This window comes from Schistocerca cancellata, chromosome 12, assembly GCF_023864275.1.
Source record: "Schistocerca cancellata isolate TAMUIC-IGC-003103 chromosome 12, iqSchCanc2.1, whole genome shotgun sequence".
Lineage (NCBI taxonomy): Eukaryota > Metazoa > Arthropoda > Insecta > Orthoptera > Acrididae > Schistocerca > Schistocerca cancellata.
The window spans coordinates 100,129,899-100,150,598 of NC_064637.1; the positions used below are offsets into that span (position 1 = coordinate 100,129,899).

The following is a 20,700-nucleotide window of genomic DNA, read 5'->3' on the forward strand; positions in this document are numbered from 1 at the left end:
GCCACCTCCATCCCTTCACGCTCTATGTCATCCTCGACGACGGTCATCTTTCTGCAGTATAACTGTCCGTCTCTCGGAGCCAGAATAGTGCTACAGTGCCTTGAGGAGCATTAGAGTGAACTCGCGTTGATGTATGAGCGACCAAATCCTCCTGATGTTATTTCTGTAGAAACCCACCTGGAGCGGTACCGCGGATTTTTAAAAAGAGAGGTAGATAAGGTATCTTAGGAAACCTTGTGTGGCCACCGGCCTTGCCGCAGTGGTAACACCGGTTCCCGTCAGATCACCGAAGTTAAGCGCTGTCGGGCTGGGCTAGCACTTGGATGGGTGACTATCTGGTCTGCCGAGCGCTGTTGGCAAGCGGGGTGCACTCAGCCCTTGTGAGGCAAGCTGAGGAGCTGCTTGATGGAGAAGTAGCGGCTCCGGTCTCGGATATTGACATACGACCGGGAGGGCGGTGTGCTGACCACATGCCTCTCCATATCCGCATCCAGTGACCCCTGTGTGCTGAGGATGACACGGTGGCCGGTCGGTACCTCTGGGCCCGCCAGGGTCTGTGGACGGAGTTTACGTAAGGTAGCCTTCTGTGAAGTTATGTGATTGCAGAACAACCACTTCAGACAAGAAGACTATACGAGGTGCGTGAGAAACGAAATGAGATTGTGTCTTTTATCTACTAAAACTTTTATTTTTTTCAAACAACAGTATTGTCCTCTTGAAAGTAGTTTCCTTTGGCAGCTATATGTGGTGGAGTCGTAGTTCTCAGTCCTCGTAGCAGCGCTGAAATGCTTCATCTGGTAGGGCCTTCAGCATGTCAGTCACATTATTTTAAATGTTCCTCCAGAGTCCCAAAACGACGTCGCTTTAAATCAGTTTTCTGTTTTGGAAAAACAAAAAAGTTACCAGGACTCAGCACAGGTGAATAGTAGGGGAGCAGTGCTGTGAAAGGACAGGAATGACTTTTGAGTTAAAATATTCCGTAATGAAAATGGCCGCGTTACATGGGGCGTTCTTATGATGCAGCGTCCGGTTGTCCGCAATGTTGTCTGTTTCCACTCGGTTCATACATTGCCCGACTGTTTCACTGTTCCTTATTGTTAAACATCAGTCTGATCTCACAAGAGGACGTACACGTTCCACGTTTCCGTCGGTTTTTGAAGCTGAAGGTCTCCCTGAGCGGGGTTCACCTTCAGCGTGTTCTCGGCCATGCAGACTGATTTGTGCCAGCGAAAGATTTGTGCTCTTGGTAAGGAATGTTGACCATAGGCCTATTTCAACTTTTCAGAGATCACGCAGAATACTCAAGCTTAGCACAGAACTTAATCGCATAACGCTTGTAAGAGGTCCATGACTAAGGAATTTATTGCTAGCGCACTCGAGCAGATGTAACTTCCATGGATTGCTCATGCGCTGCCAGCGATATGTAAGCTACAATAGAGTAGCAGAACAGAGAGCAGTGCCGGCAGCAGTAGGAGTAGTAGCTCGCAATCGGGCGGGCGGTTGGGCAAGGCCGCTCGTAGAGAGCAGCTGTCGAGTTGTATAGCTCACAGAGAGCTCTTGTGTCCTGGATAATGCAGTCGAGTAGTGGAGTTTTGTAGCTCGAGAAGAGCAGTAGAGTTATGGAATTACCAAGGCCGGTCTTGGAGAACGATGGCGGTGCCTGAGCGATGTAATATAAGGTAAAAACAAAAATTATTGTTCTTTATTGCCGCGCGCATATGTTAATTGCTGCAACTGATTTTTGTACTGTTGTTATATCAGAGTCCCATGTAAATGTTTTCAAAATTCTTTCAATAATAATTTTTCTTACAGAGATAACTTTTGACAGTTATTCACCTCAATTTAAAGTTTTTACTAATTTATCCTATCCGTAGTCATGTCGATTATCGTAAAGAAAATCAGTTGTTTTTCAGCATTGCACTGGGCTGTGTCAGAAAAATTTCTTATAGGAGCAGATACAGGGTGTTTCAAAAATGACCGGTATATTTGAAACAGCAATAAAAACTAAACGAGCAGCGATAGAAATACACCGTTTGTTGCAATATGCTTGGGACAACAGTACATTTTCAGGCGGACAAACTTTCGAAATTACGGTAGTTACAATTTTCAACAACAGATGGCGCTGCAAGTGATGTGAAAGATATAGAAGACAACGCAGTCTGTGGGTGCGCCATTCTGTACGTCGTCTTTCTGCTGTAAGCGTGTGCTGTTCACAACGTGCAAGTGTGCTGTAGACAACATGGTTTATTCCTTAGAACAGAGGATTTTTCTGATGTTGGAATTCCACCACCTAGAACACAGTGTTGTTGCAACAAGACGAAGTTTTCAACGGAGGTTTAATGTAACCAAAGGACCGAAAAGCGATACAATAAAGGAACTGTTTGAAAAATTTCAACGGACTGGGAACGTGACGGATGAACGTGCTGGAAAGGTAGGGCGACCGCATACGGCAACCACAGAGGGCAACGCGCAGCTAGTGCAGCAGGTGATCCGACAGCGGCCTCGGGTTTCCGTTCGCCGTGTTGCAGCTGCGGTCCAAATGACGCCAACGTCCAAGTATCGTCTCATGCGCCAGAGTTTACACCTCTATCCATACAAAATTCAAACGCGGCAACCCCTCAGCGCCGCTACCATTGCTGCACGAGAGACATTCGCTAACGATATAGTGCACAGGATTGATGACGGCGATATGCATGTGGGCAGCATTTGGTTTACTGACGAAGCTTATTTTTACCTGGACGGCTTCGTCAGTAAACAGAACTGGCGCATATGGGGAACCGAAAAGCCCCATGTTGCAGTCCCATCGTCCCTGCATCCTCAAAAAGTAGTGGTCTGGGCCGCCATTTCTTCCAAAGGAATCATTGGCCCATTTTTCAGATCCGAAACGATTACTGCATGACGCTATCTGGACATTCTTCGTGAATTTGTGGTGGTACAAACTGCCTTAGACGACACTGCGAACACCTCGTGGTTTATGCAAGATGGTGCCCGGCAACATCGCACGGCCGACGTCTTTAATTTCCTGAATGAATATTTCGATGATCGTGTGATTGCTTTGGGCTATCCGAAACATACAGGAGGCGGCGTGGATTGGCCTCCCTATTCGCCAGACATGAACCCCTGTGACTTCTTTCTGTGGGGACACTTGAAAGACCAGGTGTACCGCCAGAATCCAGAAACAATTGAACAGCTGAAGCAGTACATCTCATCTGCATGTGAAGCCATTCCGCCAGACACGTTGTCAAAGGTTTCGGGTAATTTCATTCAGAGACTACGCCATATTATTGCTACGCATGGTGGATATGTGGAAAATATCGTACTATAGAGTTTTCCAGACCGCAGCGCCATCTGTTGTTGACAACTGTAACTACTGTAATTTCGAAAGTTTGTCTGCCTGAAAATGTACTGTTGTCCCAAGCATATTGCAACAAACGGTGTATTTCTATCGCTGCTCGTTTAGTTTTTATTGCCGTTTCAAATATACCGGTCATTTTTGAAACACCCTGTATATACGCGTTATCCGGCGACATAATTGAGGTAAGAATTTTCAGTTTATTCAGAATGATTTTCCAGGGTCATGACGCAGCAGTGCGGACGTCCAGATTTACCAGTTTAGATTCACAGTCAGTTAATTATTGAAAGGTTACATTTATTTTGAAAGGTTATGAGCCACATCTTTATTTGGTGGTTAGTCACTTTTTTATTGGCAGGTTACGGAATTTATCTGTTGGGAGGTTACACGCTGCCCTAAATTCCACTGTTCCATTTGCATAACACACAGCTTCACTAATGACGCCCTCAAAAATCACGTGATGGTTGTACGGAACTGAAATTCGGACAGAGCATCTGGAAGGCACGAACACACCGCTCTGCAACAAGTTGAACAGCGCAGCGTTGCCAGTGGCTCGCAGTGCTGTCAGCCTCGCTACTGTTCTCAGACATCTCGTATAAGCTCCGAAAATGTGGTGCTACAGAAGAACCCGTCGTATGACACATTCTGCGGCGTCAAGGAATCGTCAGTCTGCCAGCGGTGGGAAGATCATGGTTTAAGGATTGCAGAGGATGACAATGAGTTCTTTACAGCAAACAAATTGAAATGGATGGAAGTTGAGACGGGAGTTACGATTAATCAAGGAAATCCCCCAGTTGGGAAACGGGGCCAAAATTAGTTGGTTACAGTCGAGATGCAATTTACAATTTATTTATTGATTACTTCAACCATTAAAAGTCATTTCTTTATCACTTGACCAGGAACAGTTCCAAAAAAGCTAGCAGGCATGAGTGCGTTTGCAAAACAATTTACTTTACAGTTAACGGCCAAGGGATTTTACTTAAAACTGGCTTTGATAAAACATCTGATAACAAATCAAAATTTTTCCAGTAATGAAATTAAAAACTTTACCTTACCGTTAATAGCCAAGCCATTTTACTCAAAACAGACTTTGATAAAGCATTTAATAACAAAATTAAAACTTTCCAAGTAATGAAACAAAAACACCAATTTGCATACAATTTCGCTACCGAACATGTAGGGAGCCACTTCTTTTAAATTTTAGCACAACAAGATATTAAATTACTAGGGCTCGCTAAGAGGGAGGCAGAACTAGCATTTTCAAAGGATGCCAAGTAGGTTAAAACAATCAAAGTAAAGACACACACATTCACCTTTTACAATAACTAACAATTTTAAAGCCACGTAATTTTAATAAAACTCACCAACGAAAGGCAACCTTAACCCTTTTGAACAGTGGCCAAAAACAGAGTAAATACAACCATTTAACATTTTACGAAAAAAATGGTTCAAATGGCTCTGACCACTATGGGACTTAACATCTGTGGTCATCAGTCCCCTAGAACTTAGAACTACTTAAACCTAACTAACCTAAGGACATCACACACATCCATGCCCGAGGCAGGATTCGAACCTGCGACCGTATCAGTCGCGCGGTTCCGGACTGAGCGCCTAGAACCGCTAGACCACCGCGGCCGGTTAAACATTTTACAATAAGTAACAACTTTAATACCATGTCCTGCCACCAAAATGTCCTGGGATAGAAATAATTAACCGACCGGGTGTAAGGGCGGCCACAATTATCTCCCGAAGGATGCTCAGGCTAGAAGCGGAATAACAGACCCACAACGTCTCACATTCAGCAGTCACATCGACCTCACGCGAGGCCAGGGGAGGAGGAGGAATCAAATCAGGAACCATAATCCCTGCCCAAAAATACACTTCCTCCCTGGCAGTACTAATAAGAAGTCTGTAATTACACCGCCGAGAGGGACAGGAAACACGAACGCAGGAGGCCTCAAAGCAGAAAAGACGCTGGTTGCACAAACCAAAATTCTTCAATTAACACCTAAACCTTTAAGCAACTTAGCTTGCAGTTTATCAGGTAAACAGCAGGTGAACTCCGATGCAAAGGTTCCTCACACCCGACCGTGTCCACGGCGCCAGCGTACCCAGCTGGGCACAGTCTCGCAGCCACGCGCTCTGTCACCGCAGTCCTCGTCTTCTCCGCACCCACTACGGCGAAATACCAGTCCTCAGGTTGGGCGAGTTACTGGTCCGTCATTCCCGCCTCCAGACGGAAAATTTAAAGACGTCCGTTGCCGCTCCCACCAAGTAGTGACTCGGAACCACAGCCGTGACCCCCGGGTGCTCACAGCAAGAGCTTACAGCCTTGTCCCGTCAACTCGTCCCACTCGTCTCGCACCGCCAGGAGTGACCACGCGGCTTCTCGCAACAACAGCCAACTCTCCACCGCCATGCTACGCCGCGGTCACATCGTGCGACATTCTCTAATTCCTGATTTTAAAAACGGACCGACCGACTCGTCACCGCTAGGCAACCAACCGGCCATCCCCCCAAAGAGCTTATTCCCTTACACAAGGCTAACAGGAAGCAACGACTCGAAGATCGATAAGACCAGACATGCCACCAGAGTGGAATCTCAACAGAATCGTACGCAGCATAACGATAAATATTAAAGAATCGATTAACGATGGAATGGAAGGACTCAGAACGATCTTAACAGCGCGATATATGTTGAGAGCCGACACACGGCTCAGAAGTTGCAGTAAGTATGCAGAGGCATGCACATGGTAGAGTAGCATGGAGAGCCGCATCAGACCAGTCTTTGAAGACCGCAACAACAACAACAACAACAGCAACAACACGCGGGTCTGGCAGAGAAGACGGCAGCCGACGAAGGGTCCTCTGCCAGAGGCCGGAACGCCGCGCCGCGCCGCGCCGCTTCCTGGTGCCTGCTGACGCGGCACGGCCGGGGGTTTGAGTCCCGCCCAGCGGCGCTCGGGGGCGGATGACGGATCACCCACAGCCGCCCCCGCCCCTGCTGACGCGACAGCCCCCGGAAGAGGAGTCTGTCTGGCAGCCCACGGCGCCGTCACGGAAGGAAACCTACTCGACCATCCCGAGTTGTTTTCGAGGGTGAGACACCAGCGCGGCTGCAGCTGTGTTCCCGTGCAGTCACTAAGAGAACATGTGTGGATGACCACCACCACGCCCCCCCCCCCCCCCCCGCACACAAACAGCCACTTCTAAAATGATAAGTAGCCCTTAACGTAATACCTGATGAGCCAAACCATCATTATCATCTGCTTGCTACCGGTCGGCTCCATCTTTGGGATGCAGAGATCCTGCCTGCCTCCCATGGATTCGACGAGTTCTTGATAATTTTGCTTGGCAGGAATGCGTCCACTGTACGTGACTGCTGTAAGCGGTGGAACCTACGATCACAAGAAGACTGGGCTCCAGATCGTACGAACGGGAGTGAAGACAAGCGTTTTCCGTGTGTGGCTCTGGCCCAACGCACTGCATCTGCAGAAGCAATTTGAGCATCTACATCTACATCCATATTCCACAAGCCACCTGGCTCTATCGGTTCTCCCTTCTATTCCAGTCTCCTCTTGTTCGTGAAAAGAAGATTGTCGGTATGGCTCTGTGTGGGCTCTAATCTCTCTGAATTTATCCTCATGGTCTCTTCGTGAGATATACGTAGGAGGGAGCAATGTACTGCTTGACTCCTCGGTGAAGCTATGTTCTCGAAACTTCAACAAAAGCCCGTACCGAGCTACTGAGCGTCTCTCTTACACAGTCTTCCACTGGAGTTTATCTATCATCTCCGTAACGCTTTCGCGATTACTAAATGATCCTGTAACGAAGCGCGATGCTCTCCGTTGGATCTTCTCTATCAAATGGTTCAAATGGTTCTGAGTACTATGGGACTCAACTTCTGAGGTCATCAGTCCCCTAGAACTTCGAACTACTTAAACCTAACTAACCTAAGGACATCACACACATCCATGCCCGAGGCAGGATTCGAACCTGCGACCGTAGTACCCGCGTGGCGACGGACACCCTTTCTCATGAATCACCGGAGCAACTATGCCGATTCAGCCAATGCACTGCCCTTTCGGACCGTGTGTAGATATATCTGCAGCCATCTGTGTATGTGGACTGCCCATGTATATAGTGTGTATACGATACTACAGCCATCACTATATGTGCATATAGCTATACCGTAACTTTCTGTCACTACTTGTTTATACATTTGCATTGTGTCCAGATCATTAAATCAGAAAAAAAACAATCGTGCGACGACATAACTGACTGCTACGCGTTGGCGATTTTCCACTGCACTCCTGAGTAGCGTCAGTCCGGAGGCGCGGTACGTCGTGGCATACGATCGATGAGATTATCCAGCCAGCCCTGGTCCAAATGGTCCCAATCTTCAATGGCGATTATCTATATGTCATCGGTCGTTCTCGACGTCCTAAAACAACTCGTTTCCATCGATCCCACACATGTTCTATTGCCGGCCGGTGTGGCCAAGCGGTTAAAGGCGCTACAGTCTGGAACCGCGTGACCGCTACGGTCGCAGGTTCGAATCCTGCCTCGGGCATGGATGTGTGTGATGTTCTTAGGTTAGTTAGGTTTAAGTAGTTCTAAGTTCTAGGGGACTGATGACCTTAGAAGTTAAGTCCCATAGTGCTCAGAGCCATTTGAACCATGTTCTATTAAATTCCCGTCTGGGGAACAGGTAGGCCATTGTATTTCAAAAATGGCTCTGAGCACTATGGGACTCAACATCTTAGCTCATAAGTCCCCTAGAACTTAGAACAACTTAAACCTAACTAACCTAAGGACATCACACACACACCCATGCCCGAGGCAGGATTCGAACCTGCGACCGTAGCAGTCCCGCGGTTCCGGACTGCAGCGCCAGAACCGCACGGCCACCGCGGCCGGCCATTGTATTTCGGTGATACTTGCATATTGGTGTATAGAAGTTATGATGCAGGCGATATGTTCAAATGTGTGTGAAAATCTTATGGGACTTAACTGCTAAGGTCATCAGTCCCTAAGCTTACACACTACTTAACCTAAATTATCCTAAGGACAAACACACACACACATGCCCGAGGGAGGATTCGAAGCCGGCCGCTGTGGCCGAGCGGTTCTAAGCGCTTCAGTCTGGAACCGCGCGACTCCTACGGTCGCAGGTTCGAATCCTGCCACGGGCATGGCTGTGTGTGATGTCCTTAGGTTAGTTAGGTTTAAGTAGTTCTAAGTTCTAGGGGACTGAGCCTGATCCAACTGCATACGCTCCACACCATTACAGAGCCTCCACCAGATTAAACAGTCTCCTGTTGACGTGCAGGGTCCATGGATTCATAAGGTTGTCTCCATACCCGTACACGTCCATTCACTCGATACAATTTGAAACGAGACTTCCCCGACTAGGGAACATTGAAAGGTCTCTGTTGGATTCCTTTCATGTTAATTTCTTAAATCTCTTGTCATTTACGGCATAAATTCCTCTTCTAAATTTAATGTGGCGTTTCTGACTATCTGGGAGGAGACTGAGTAGTGGAACGTGTTACTTTTACACATAAACAAGAACGATCTGTCACACTACTACACTTTAAAACACAGTTTATATGTAATTCATGTCACACAGTCTCATACGGAACCTACATTCGCTTTCTTTTATAGACTGTATACGACAAGATACTGTCATCCCCCTTCCCTTCTGAGTGAGAGGATGAATGAGCAAATGTATTTCTAGTTGCATGCTTGAGGGTAGCAGACAAGCCTGTCTGCTAGAGAACAGTAGGACCAACGTCGGAATAGGTAGCTACGCTTTCTAAAAGCAAAGAGGTTTCTATCCTTAGTATGGTCCTGTCCGTCCCTTGTGATGTTGGTATAGGAAGCTGCCCCTCTGGCCACTTCCATTTGTATTTGTGAGCCACCCTCAGGAAGGGACCAGGTCAGTCTGTCCGTGGCGAGCGTCTGAAGTGGTAAGCGCGTGTCAGCTAAGTCCGTAGGACAATGGATTTCTTAAGTTCAGCCTAACTGAAAATTTAATCACCTTTATTTCAGGTTTAACTCTAAAATATCTAATGTTATCTTAAATTGCAGCGCAGTGTAATTCTCGTGTGAAGTTAAGAATATATTCCGGTAGTTGCTTTGTCACTACTTTGTGAGTAAAGTGGAACCACGTGTTGATCAATAAGTCTAACTAAGTTCATCAATCTTAAATGCGAATGTGCGTGAGATTATAACGTCTCGTATTGACAATAATTTTCAATATAGCAATTTTTCTTCATGTTCAACCTACGTGGGGTGTACTTTGGGAAACCAGTACCACGTGCTCATACAATTGTTTGACCCATCAGGTTGATAGTAAGACGATAGTAACCAGTTCGAGGTTTTTCTTTTGTAAATTGCTTTTCGATCTAATTTATTTTAATTATCAAAATTATTGTGGAGTTACAGTCTTTGTGTAAACCAAGTTGATCACGTGAAGCATGTGGTGTAATCATCAAAGTAGCCCTCAGCTATTCTTTTCGGGAAGATTTCACAAAGAGTTAATATGAATTTAGTATACCAGTGTGTGGTAAGTACATGACGGACAGGATTGTGCTACGAACGTAACTTCTTTGGGTGAAAATTGAATCAGTTGGTTGTGGTTAATTTCCTCTTGCATGTGTTTCAACGTTCTTCGTGTGTTATTTTATGACTGCAGTGTTGCATGCAGTCTCCCAATCTTGGCTCCATATTTGATGTGTTCCGTAAGATTACAAACTCACATTTTCACAGTCCTAAATAAGTCACCAGCTTAGTTATGACTCACGTTTAATATGCTGATATTTCTATGATCAATGTTAAAATAAATTTCCAAATATAAACTGATTTATTTCTTTTTATTTAAATTCTCTTATATATATATATATATATATATATATATATATATCACCGGTTGTCGTATGACTATTAAAAGATTATAATTAATGTTAGTCTGGTTGGGAATTTGGTAAGCTAGACTGGATATCTGGTGAAACAGTTGCGCAGTAATGCAAGGTTAACTTCCCCAGATAGCTCACAGCTTTTAAACCGCTTTTATTGTCTATCAGCACCCCTTACACCACAAATAAAGCAACAACGCTACAACGTGTGTTACTGTCATCAGCAGTCCAATATCGGTGCTGACGGGCCCAGGCGAGGCGTAAAGCTTTGTGTCGCGCAAGTTCAAAAAATGGCTCTGAGCACTATGGGACTTAACTGCGGAGGTCATCAGTCCCCTAGAACTTAGAACGACTTAAACCTAACTAATCTAAGGACATCACACACATCCATGCCCGAGGCAGGATTCGAACCTGCGACCGTAGCAGTCGCGCGGTTCCGGACTGAGCGCCTAGAACCGCTAGGCTACCGCGGCCGGCGTCGCGTAAGTCATCAAGCGTACACGGGTCGGCTTTCTGCTTCGAAAGCCCATATCGGTAATGTTTCGTTGAATGATTCGCACGATGACAGTTGTCATGCGTCTAGGTACGACTCTGACGGTTGACACGTATGTGAACATCCTGTCTGATACCTGCAACCACTCATATCCATTGTGCATTCCGACGGACTTGGGCAATTACAGCAGGATAGCAGTCTAGAATTGCTAAAGAGTGGCTCCAGGAACACTATTCTGAATTTAAACACATTTGATGACAACCAAACTCCCCAGAAATGAGAACATAATTGAGTGCATCTGGGATGCCTTGCAACGTGCTGTTGAGAAGAGATCTCCACGTCATTGTACTCTTACGGATTTGTGGGCCACCCTGCAGGATTCATGGTGTCAGTCCACTCCAGCACTACTTCCGACATTAGTCGGGTGCATGCCACATAGTTTTGCGGCGCTACTGCATGGTCGCGGGGGCCCTACACGATATTAGGCAGATGTACCTGTTTCTTTGACTCTTCAGTATATTTCACATTATTATCTGTAACATGATATCACAGAAAAACAATATTTTCCACAGTGTGGCTACTTTACTCAGCTTTTTCTTACAATCACCTGTAAAAATATGGCAGTCAAAAACCTTTCGATAGAAGTAGTTAAGAGGAACAAGAGCTCAAACCTCTTGATGTACGCATTTTAGAGCTCATGTTTACTAGACATTTTTTGTTGTGATAGTACATGATACCAGTTCCGATAGGTTGTTGATGAAGTTCTGGTACACTCCGCATATACAGTGTGTTTCAGAAGTGGTAGTCAATAATTCACACATGGAAAATACAGGCCAAAAGTAGCTAAAAAGCTCCAACAAACATGGGTCCGCAAATCACCCTTTGCCGAGGTATCGCATTAATTCGAATTGGGAACCAAATGTAAACGCCCTTGACTACCGCGGTATTTACGTTGGTATCTCAAGGTTTGGGATCGACTCCTTCCATTTCTCACTCCGTGCAGTGTGCCGTATCGGGCTCACTATCAGTTACGAACGTGAAGGCACCATGAACAGAGGGTACACGAAGGAAGAGTACGCTGACATGCACTTCACGTATACATGGCAAAGCGAATGACGGTGCCCTTGAAGCTTTACGATTGTGTGGAGAAGATTTTCCTCCCCGCATGCAGTCGGACAAGCGTACATTTAACCGGTTACGTCAGCGCCTTAGAGAAACTGGGAATTTCGCACATCATGTACGAGAACGTTCACGCAGATCCGTAACACCCGATATTGAGGTAAGGGTCTTACGCACTACACACAAACGTCCGGGTACTTCAATAAGGAGGATTGCTACCCAAGAGTGTATCTGAGTTATAGCAGTGTGTTGCGGTTTTTATATCGGCAATTACTCTACCCATATAATCTCCAGCGAGTGCAAGCCCTTGAAAACGCAGACTTCCCTTCTAGAGAGAATTTCTGCCAGTTAAATATATCTGCCGCCCGGAGTGGCCGAGCGGTTCTAGGCTCTACAGTCTGGAACCGCGCGACCGCTACGGTAGCAGGTTCGAATCCTGCCTCGGGCATGGATGTGTGTGATGTCCTTAGGTTAGTTAGGTTTAAGTAGTTCTAAGTTCTAGGGAACTGATGACCTCAGATGTTCAGTCCCATAGTGCTCAGAGCCTTTTGAACCATTTAAATACCGGGTGATCAAAGAGTCAGTATAAATTTGAAAACTTAATAAACCACGGAATAATGTAGATAGAGAGGTAAAAATTGACACACATGCTTCGAATGACATGGGATTCTATTAGAACAAAAAAAAGGACACAAACAAAGTTCACAAAATCTCCGACAGATGGCGCTGGACAGGAAAACTGCTACCGTGACGGGTGAGAGGTACGCCGATATGTTACAGAATCGCATCATCCCCAGCCTGGCTGATAAACATCTGCTGGAACGTACGATGTTTATGCAGGATGGAGCTCCACCCCATATTGCTAGACGAGTGAAAGATCTCTTGCGCGCGTCGTTTGGTGATGATAGTGTGCTCAGCCGCCACTTTCGTCATGCTTGGCCTCCCAAGTCCCCAGACGTGCGATTATTGGCTTTGGGATTACGTGAAGTCACAAGTGTATCGTGATCGACCGACGTCTCTAGGGATGCTGAAAGACAACATACGACGCCAATGCCTCACCATAACTCCGGAGATGCTTTACAGTGCTGCTCACAACATAATTCCTCGACTACAGCTATCGTTGAGGAATGATGGTGGACATATTGAGCGTTTCCCGTAAAGAACATCATCTCTGCTTTGTCTGACTTTGTTACGCTAATTATTGTTATTTTGATCAGATGAAGCGCCATCTGTCGGACATTTTTTGAACTTTTGTATTTTTTGGTTCTAATAAAACCCCATGTCATTCCAAGCATGTGTGTCAATTTGTACCTTTCTATCTACATTATTCCGTGATTTATTCAGTTTTCAAATTTATACTGACTTTTTGATCACCCGGTATACCTATTTAAAACATCAGATAAGAATTCGCTTGATGCCTTCCTAAGAGAGAGTCTCCATTCCTTCCAAGCTAATTATGTTAGTGTAGACCACATATGACTCAAATTCAAAGGTACAGTATCGACAGCAATAGACAGATTCATACCGCAATAGTTAACAAGAGACGGGACTGATCCATCATGGTACAAAAAACACGTCTGAAAACTATTGCAGAAGCAACGAAAAAAGCATGACAAATTCAGAAGAACGCAAAATCTCAAAGACTGACTAAGTTTCAGAGAAGCTCGAAATTTAGTGAGGACGTCAATGCGAGATGCTTTTAATAGTTTCCACAATGAAACATCTCAACGTATGGTAGAAAACCCAAAGAGATTCTGGTCGTATGTAAAGTACACCAGTAGCAAAAACAGCCAATATCGTCACTGCGCGATAGCAATGGAAGTGTTATCGATGATGATGCCACTAAAGCGGTGTTGCTAAATACAAAAAATGGTTCAAATGGCTCTGAGCACTATGGGACTTAACATCTGAGGTCATCAGTCCCCTAGAACTTAGAACTACATAAACCTAACTAACCGAAGGACATCACACACGTCCATGCCCGAGACAGGATTCGAACTTGCGACCGTAGCAGTCGCGCGATTCCGGACTGAAGCGCCTAGAACCGCATGGCCACCGTGGCCGGCTACTAAATACAGTTTTCCGTAATTCCTTCACTAAAGAAGACGAAATAAATATTCCAGAATTCGAAACCGGAACAGCTGTTAGCATGAGTGACATAACAGTAGATATCTTAGGTGTTGCGAAATAACTCAAATCACTTAAGAAAGGCAAGTCTTCCGGTTCAATAGCTCTGAGCACTATGGGACTTAACATCTATGGTCATCAGTCCCCTAGAACTTAGAACTACTTAAACCTAACTAACCTAAGGACAGCACACAACACCCAGCCATCACGAGGCAGAGAAAATCCCTGACCCCGCCGGGAATCGAACCCGGGAACCCGGGCGTGGGAAGCGAGAACGCTACCGCACGACCACGAGATGCGGGCAAGTCTTCCGGTCCAGATGGTATACCAATCAGGTTCCTTTCAGAGTATGCAGAGACAATAGCGCGTTTCTTAGCAATCATACACAACCGCTTACTTGACGAAAGGTCTGTTGCTAATGACTGGAAAGTAGCACAGGTCACACTAATATTCAAGAAAGGAAATAGGAGTAACCCATTGAACTACAGACCCATATCACTGACCTCAGTTTGCAGTAGGAGTTTGGAGCATATACTGTCCTGCTACTACAAACAGCATAGTGAACGCATTATTGTGGCCACGATAGATACGAAGCCCACATCTACTACAGTAGTACAAGTTTATATGCCAACTAGCTCTGCATATGACGAAGAAATTGAAGAAATGTATGATGAAATAAAAGAAATTATTCAGATAGTGAAGGGAGACGAAAATTTAATAGTCATGGGTGACTGGAATTCGAGTGTAGGAAAAGGGAGAGAAGGAAACATAGTAGGTGAATATGGATTGGGGGGAAGGAATGAAAGAGGAAGCCACCTTGTAGAATTTTGCGCAGAGCATAACTTAATCATAGCCAACACTTGGTTCAAGAATCATAAAAGAAGGTTGTATACCTGGAAGAATCCTGGAGATACTAAAAGGTATCAGATAGATTATATAATGGTAAGACAGAGATTTAGGAACCAGGTTTTAAATTGTAAGACATTTCCTGGGGCAGATGTGGACTCTGACCACAATCTATTGGCTATGAACTGTAGATTAAAACTGAAGAAACTGCAAAAAGGTGTGAATTTAAGGAGATGGGACCTGGATAAACTGAAAAAACCAGAGGTTGTAGAGAGTTTCATGGAGAGCATAAGGGAAGAATTGACAGGAATGGGGGAAAGAAATACAGTAGAAGAAGAATGGGTAGCTCTGAGGGATGAAGTAGTGAAGGCAGCAGAGGATCAAGTAGGTAAAAAGACGAGGGCTAATAGAAATCCTTGGGTAACAGAAGAAATATTGAATTTAATTGATGAAAGGAGAAAATATAAAAATGCAGTAAATGAAGCAGGCAAAAAGGAATACAAACGTCTCAAAAATGATATCGACAGGAAGTGCAAAATGGCTAAGCAGGGATGGCTAGAGGACAAATGTAAGGATGTAGAGGCTTGTCTCACTAGGGATATGATAGATACTGCCTACAGGAAAATTAAAGGGACCTTTGGAGAGAAGAGAACCACTTGTATGAATATCAAGAGCTCAGATGGCAACCCAGTTCTAAGAAAAGAAGGGAAGGCAGAAAGGTGGAAGGAGTATATAGAGGGTTTACACAAGGGCGATGTACTTGAGGACAATATTATGGAAATGGAAGAGGATGTAGATGAAGACGAAATGGGAGATAAGATACTGCGTGAAGAGTTTGACAGAGCACTGAAAGACCTGAGTCGAAACAAGGCCCCGGGAGTAGACAACATTCCATTTGAACTACTGATGGCCTCGGGAGAGCCAGTCATGACAAAACTCTACCATCTGGTGAGCACGATGTATGAGACAGGCGAAATACCCTCAGACTTCAAGAAGAATATAATAATTCCAATCCCAAAGAAAGCAGGTGTTGACAGATGTGAAAATTACCGAACTATCAGTTTAATAAGTCACAGCTGTAAAATACTAACACGAATTCTTTACAGACGAATGGAAAAACTGGTAGAAGCCGACCTCGGGGAAGATCAGTTTGGATTCCGTAGAAATGTTGGAACACGTGAGGCAATACTGACCTTACGACTTATCTTAGAAGAAAGATTAAGGAAAGGCAAACCTACGTTTCTAGCATTTGTAGACTTATAGAAAGCTTTTGACAATGTTAACTGGAATACTCTCTTTCAAATTCTGAAGGTGGCAGGGGTAAAATACAGGGAGCGAAAAGCTATTTACAGTTTGTACAGAAACCAGATGGCAGTTATAAGAGTCGAGGGCATGAAAGGGAAGCAGTGGTTGGGAAAGGAGTAAGACAGGGTTGTAGCCTCTCCCCGATGTTATTCAATCTGTATATTGAGCAAGCAGTAAAAGAAACAAAAGAAAAATTCGGAGTAGGTATTAAAATTCACGGAGAAGAAGTAAAAACTTTGAGGTTCGCCGATGACATTGCAATTCTGTCAGAGACAGCAAAGTACTTGGAAGAGCAGTTGAATGGAATGGACAGTGTCTTGAAAAGAGGATATAAGATGAACACCAACAAAAGTAAAACGAGTATAATGGAATGTATTCAAATTAAGTCGGGTGATGCTGAGGGAATTAGATTAGGAAATGAGACACTTAAAGTAGTAAAGGAGTTTTGCTATTTAGGGAGTAAAATAACCGATGATGGTCGAAGTAGAGAGGATATAAAATGTAGACTGGCAATGGCAAGGAAAGCGTTTCTCAAGAAGAGGAATTTGTTAACATCGAGTATAGATTTAAGTGTCAGGAAGTCATTTCTGAAAGTATTTGTGTGGAGTGTAGCCGTGTATGGAAGTGAAACATGGATGATAACTAGTATGGACAAGAATAGAATAGAAGCTTTCGAAATGTGGTGCTACAAAAGAATGCTGAAGATTAGATGGGTAGATCACATAACTAATGTGGAGGTATTGAATAGAATTGGAGAGAAGGGAAATTTGTGGCACAACTTGACTAGAAGAAGGGATCGGTTGGTAGGGCATATTCTGAGACATCAAGGGATCACCAATTTAGTATTTGAGGGCAGCGTGCAGGGTAAAAATCGTAGAGGGAGACCAAGAGATGATTACACTAAACAGATTCAGAAGGATGTAGGTTGCAGTAGGTACTGGGAGATGAAGAAGCTTGCACAGTATAAAGCAGCATGGAGAGTTGCATCAAACCAGACTTGGGACTGAAGGCCACAACAACAAACATGCTACAGATATAGCACCATTCTTATCCATAATCTATCAGAGATCATACGAACAGCGGAAAGTTCCACGGGACTGGAAGAAGGCCCAGGTCATAGCAATCTACAAAGCGGGTGGAAAATGGATGCACATAATTACCGGCCAATTTCACTGATATCGATTTGTTGTAGACTCATGGAATATATTTTGTGTTCAGACATAATGACCTTTGTACACTCTGAGAAGCGCATCTGCAGAAACCAGCACGGTTTTAGGAAACAGCGGTCATGCCAGACACATCTGGCCCTCTTTCTGCATGATATAAAACAGGCTCTAGGCACCGGCTCCCAGGTTGATGCCATATTTCTCGACTTTCCATAGGCGTTCGACTCAGTTCCGCACTGTCGCTTGCTACGAAGTGTGCGCGCCTACGGTCCATCCGATGGCATAGGCGCTTGGATAGGAAGTTTTCTAACAGACAGGGAGCAGCATGTCGTCCTGAACGGGGTAACGTCAACAGAAGCAAGCGTAACTTCAGGTGTGCCCCATTGCAGCGTAATAGACCCTCTGCTTTTTACGATTTACATAAACGATCTGGTATTGACAGCGGCATTAGACTGTCGATGGTGCTGTAGTCTACAGGAAAGTAGTATCACACGAATGTTGTGAACAAATCAATGAGGATTAGCAGAAAATAGATGTGTGGTGTAATGATTGGTAGTTATCTCTCAGCATTAACAAGTGTAACCTACTGTGTATAACAAGGCGAAAATCCCCATTAATGTACGAGTACAGAATGGTCAGTCTATGGAAGCTGTAACATCTGTCAAGTATCTGGATGTGACTATTCGAAATGATCTCAAATGGAATGATCAGATTACACAAGAAAAAGGCAAACTCTAGATTGCGGTTTATTGGTAGAATCCTGAAGCGATGCAGTCCTTCAACAAAGGAAATAGCTTACAATGCGTTAGTTCGTTCAGTGTTGGAGTATTGTTCGTCTGTGTGGGACCGTTACCAGTTTGATTCAATAGATTGAGAAGGTTCAAAGTAGAGCAGCAAGATTCGTGACTGGTACATTTAGCAATCGCGAGAGTGTTACAAATCTCACAGAAAGTTTGAAATGGGACACACCGCAGATAGGCGCTGCGCCAAACGGAAGGGGATCCGTTACAGCCATGCGGATAAGATGCCTGCCATCTCGACTGCTAGTGATACGAGGCCGTTGGGATCCAGCACGGCGTTCCGTATTACCCTCCTGAACCCACCGATTCCATATTCTGCTAACAGTCATTGGATCTCCTCCAACGCGAGCAGCAATGTGGCGATACGATAAACCGCAATCGCGATAGGCTACAATCCGGAAACGTGAGGGTACGCATTTCTCCTCCTCAGAAGAGGCATCACAACAATGTTTCACCAGGCAACGTCGGTCAACTGCTGTTTGTGTATGAGAAATCGGTTGGAAACTTTCCTCATGTCAGCACGTTGTAGGTGTCCCCACCGGCGCCATCGTTGTGTGAACGCTCTGAAAAGCTAGTCATTTGCAAATCGCAGCATCTTCTTCCTGTCGATTACATTTCGCGTCTGTAGTATGTCATCTTCGTGCTGTAGCAATTTTAATGGCCAGTAGTGTATTATTACCACCAACTTTCAAATTGCGCAATGATCGCCATTCAGAGATAGGGGAAATTAGAGCTCGTAATGAGGCGTTCAGACAGTCATTCTTCCCTCGCGCGATCCTCGAGTGTAACAGAGGGGGGGAAATAAGACTTTGGTGCGAATTGTGCCCTCCGCCACACACTACTTGGTGGCTAGCGGAGTATATATGTAGATGTACCTGAAAGCCGTCAACACAGCCTTCACAGAACGGTGTGTGCCGTCGCTGTGTTGCGGTGTTGTGAGTCCCTCGTCAGCTGAGCTGTGACGTAGCAGGCCGCAGCTCCGCCAGGTGAGTCAGCACAGCGACCGCTCACTCGCTGGAGGGTCGTCGCCCTGGACCGCTCCAGCCACTGTGCCGGTGATAAATAACGCTCCCCGTCGCGGTCCCAGCGAGGGGCCAGCTCCCAGCTGCGAGGGCAAGGTCAGGTCAAGGTCGCACCGGAGCCCGCACTGACTGAGCCGGCGCAGGCGACGACACTCTTACTAGGGATGGGAGAAGCCTACCGATTACCTACTTTAGTTCTGAATGACCGATATTTTTTTGTCTGGTCTCGGTTATAACAAGTGTTTTTATTTTATTTTCGACTAATAACCGAGTAAAAAACCGAAATATCAATTCTCCATAGCAGCAGCACTAAAATTTTTCGTTTTTAAATAACCTTTTTTTGGAAAACGGAATAATACGCACTGTACTGTCTTACAACATATTTGTTCACAGTCGGCTTCGATCATGAACCAAATTCACAGTGCTATCACAGAAACGGAAACAAAGTCGGGACTGTGATTAACAACGCAAACTACATTTTCATGGGAATCATTAGTCGGAAAGATGAACCGTGCTTACGAAAAATATCTATTGTGACAACTTCGCACTAACATCCCAAAGACGTTCGGATCACGTGCGGTTCGTCCTTGTCGAATTGTCTCGGCTCAAACTCAGGGGTTGAACCGCACGTGTCGCATTACACGCCCTAAATTACACACTTGTGACCCTTTAGTTAAATTGCCTGGGTGATGGCAAGTTTGCAAAATACAAAGTTAACATAACGTATAATAACAGTAACAATAATATCGGGAACTAAATTAACAAATCATAAATGATGTAGTATGAAGGCTTTCACGACCGGATGACATATCTTCTGGTAAACCTTCCGGGATGTAAGGTCGTGGTCCATGAAACTGTTCAGCTCCTAACGTTTTCCGAAACAAAAATTTTCTCTACGACGACGAACTATTATCCACGGCTTTATAGAGAAGCAATTGAAATATATAAACATAGGGATAATTTTAATCGGAAAGAAGTGACCATGAAACTTAGTGATATTTGGACAGTAGCACTACAGAATTGCTAGACAGTTTTATCCGTGACGAGATTACGATCGATAGTTAAGTTTTATCTCTGACAAAGATTATATCTGCATATCACGTGTAGCTCTGGTCACGCCCAATTTCCTCGATATATAAGTTGCTCTCAGACGTCCGACCCCCCCCCCCCCGCCCCCAAGTCCTTTTGTATTCCCCTCCTCTGCCTACCCCACTCCCTGTCGCGTCTGCCCCCCACCCCTCTTATGGGTCCTCATCCTCCATCAGCTCCTTTCCCGGTTCCCCCCTTCGCTTTTACTCTCCTTTCCCCCCTTTTTTGTTTTCCCATCATCTGTCCAGTTTCCCCCCACCTGCTCTCGGCTGTGGTGTCACATTTGCCAACTTTTTAGTGCAGTGTTCCAGTGACTATTCAGTGTTGTTCATCTTTCTCGTGTTGCGAACAGAAACCATGCTGTCGCTAGGTGTGAATTTTATGTCTTTTGCGAACAGAATCCAGACTGTCGCCGTGTTTTTTAATTGTCTGTCTATTGTTTTACCTGTCTGCTTCGTATG

The 20,700-nt window shown here is 45.0% G+C and overlaps 1 pseudogene; it reads left to right on the forward strand.

The window, feature by feature from the left end:
- Positions 1-241: 241 nt before the first annotated feature.
- On the forward strand, positions 242-359 carry LOC126110084 (5S ribosomal RNA; annotated as a pseudogene).
- The last annotated feature ends 20,341 nt before the right edge of the window (positions 360-20,700 follow it).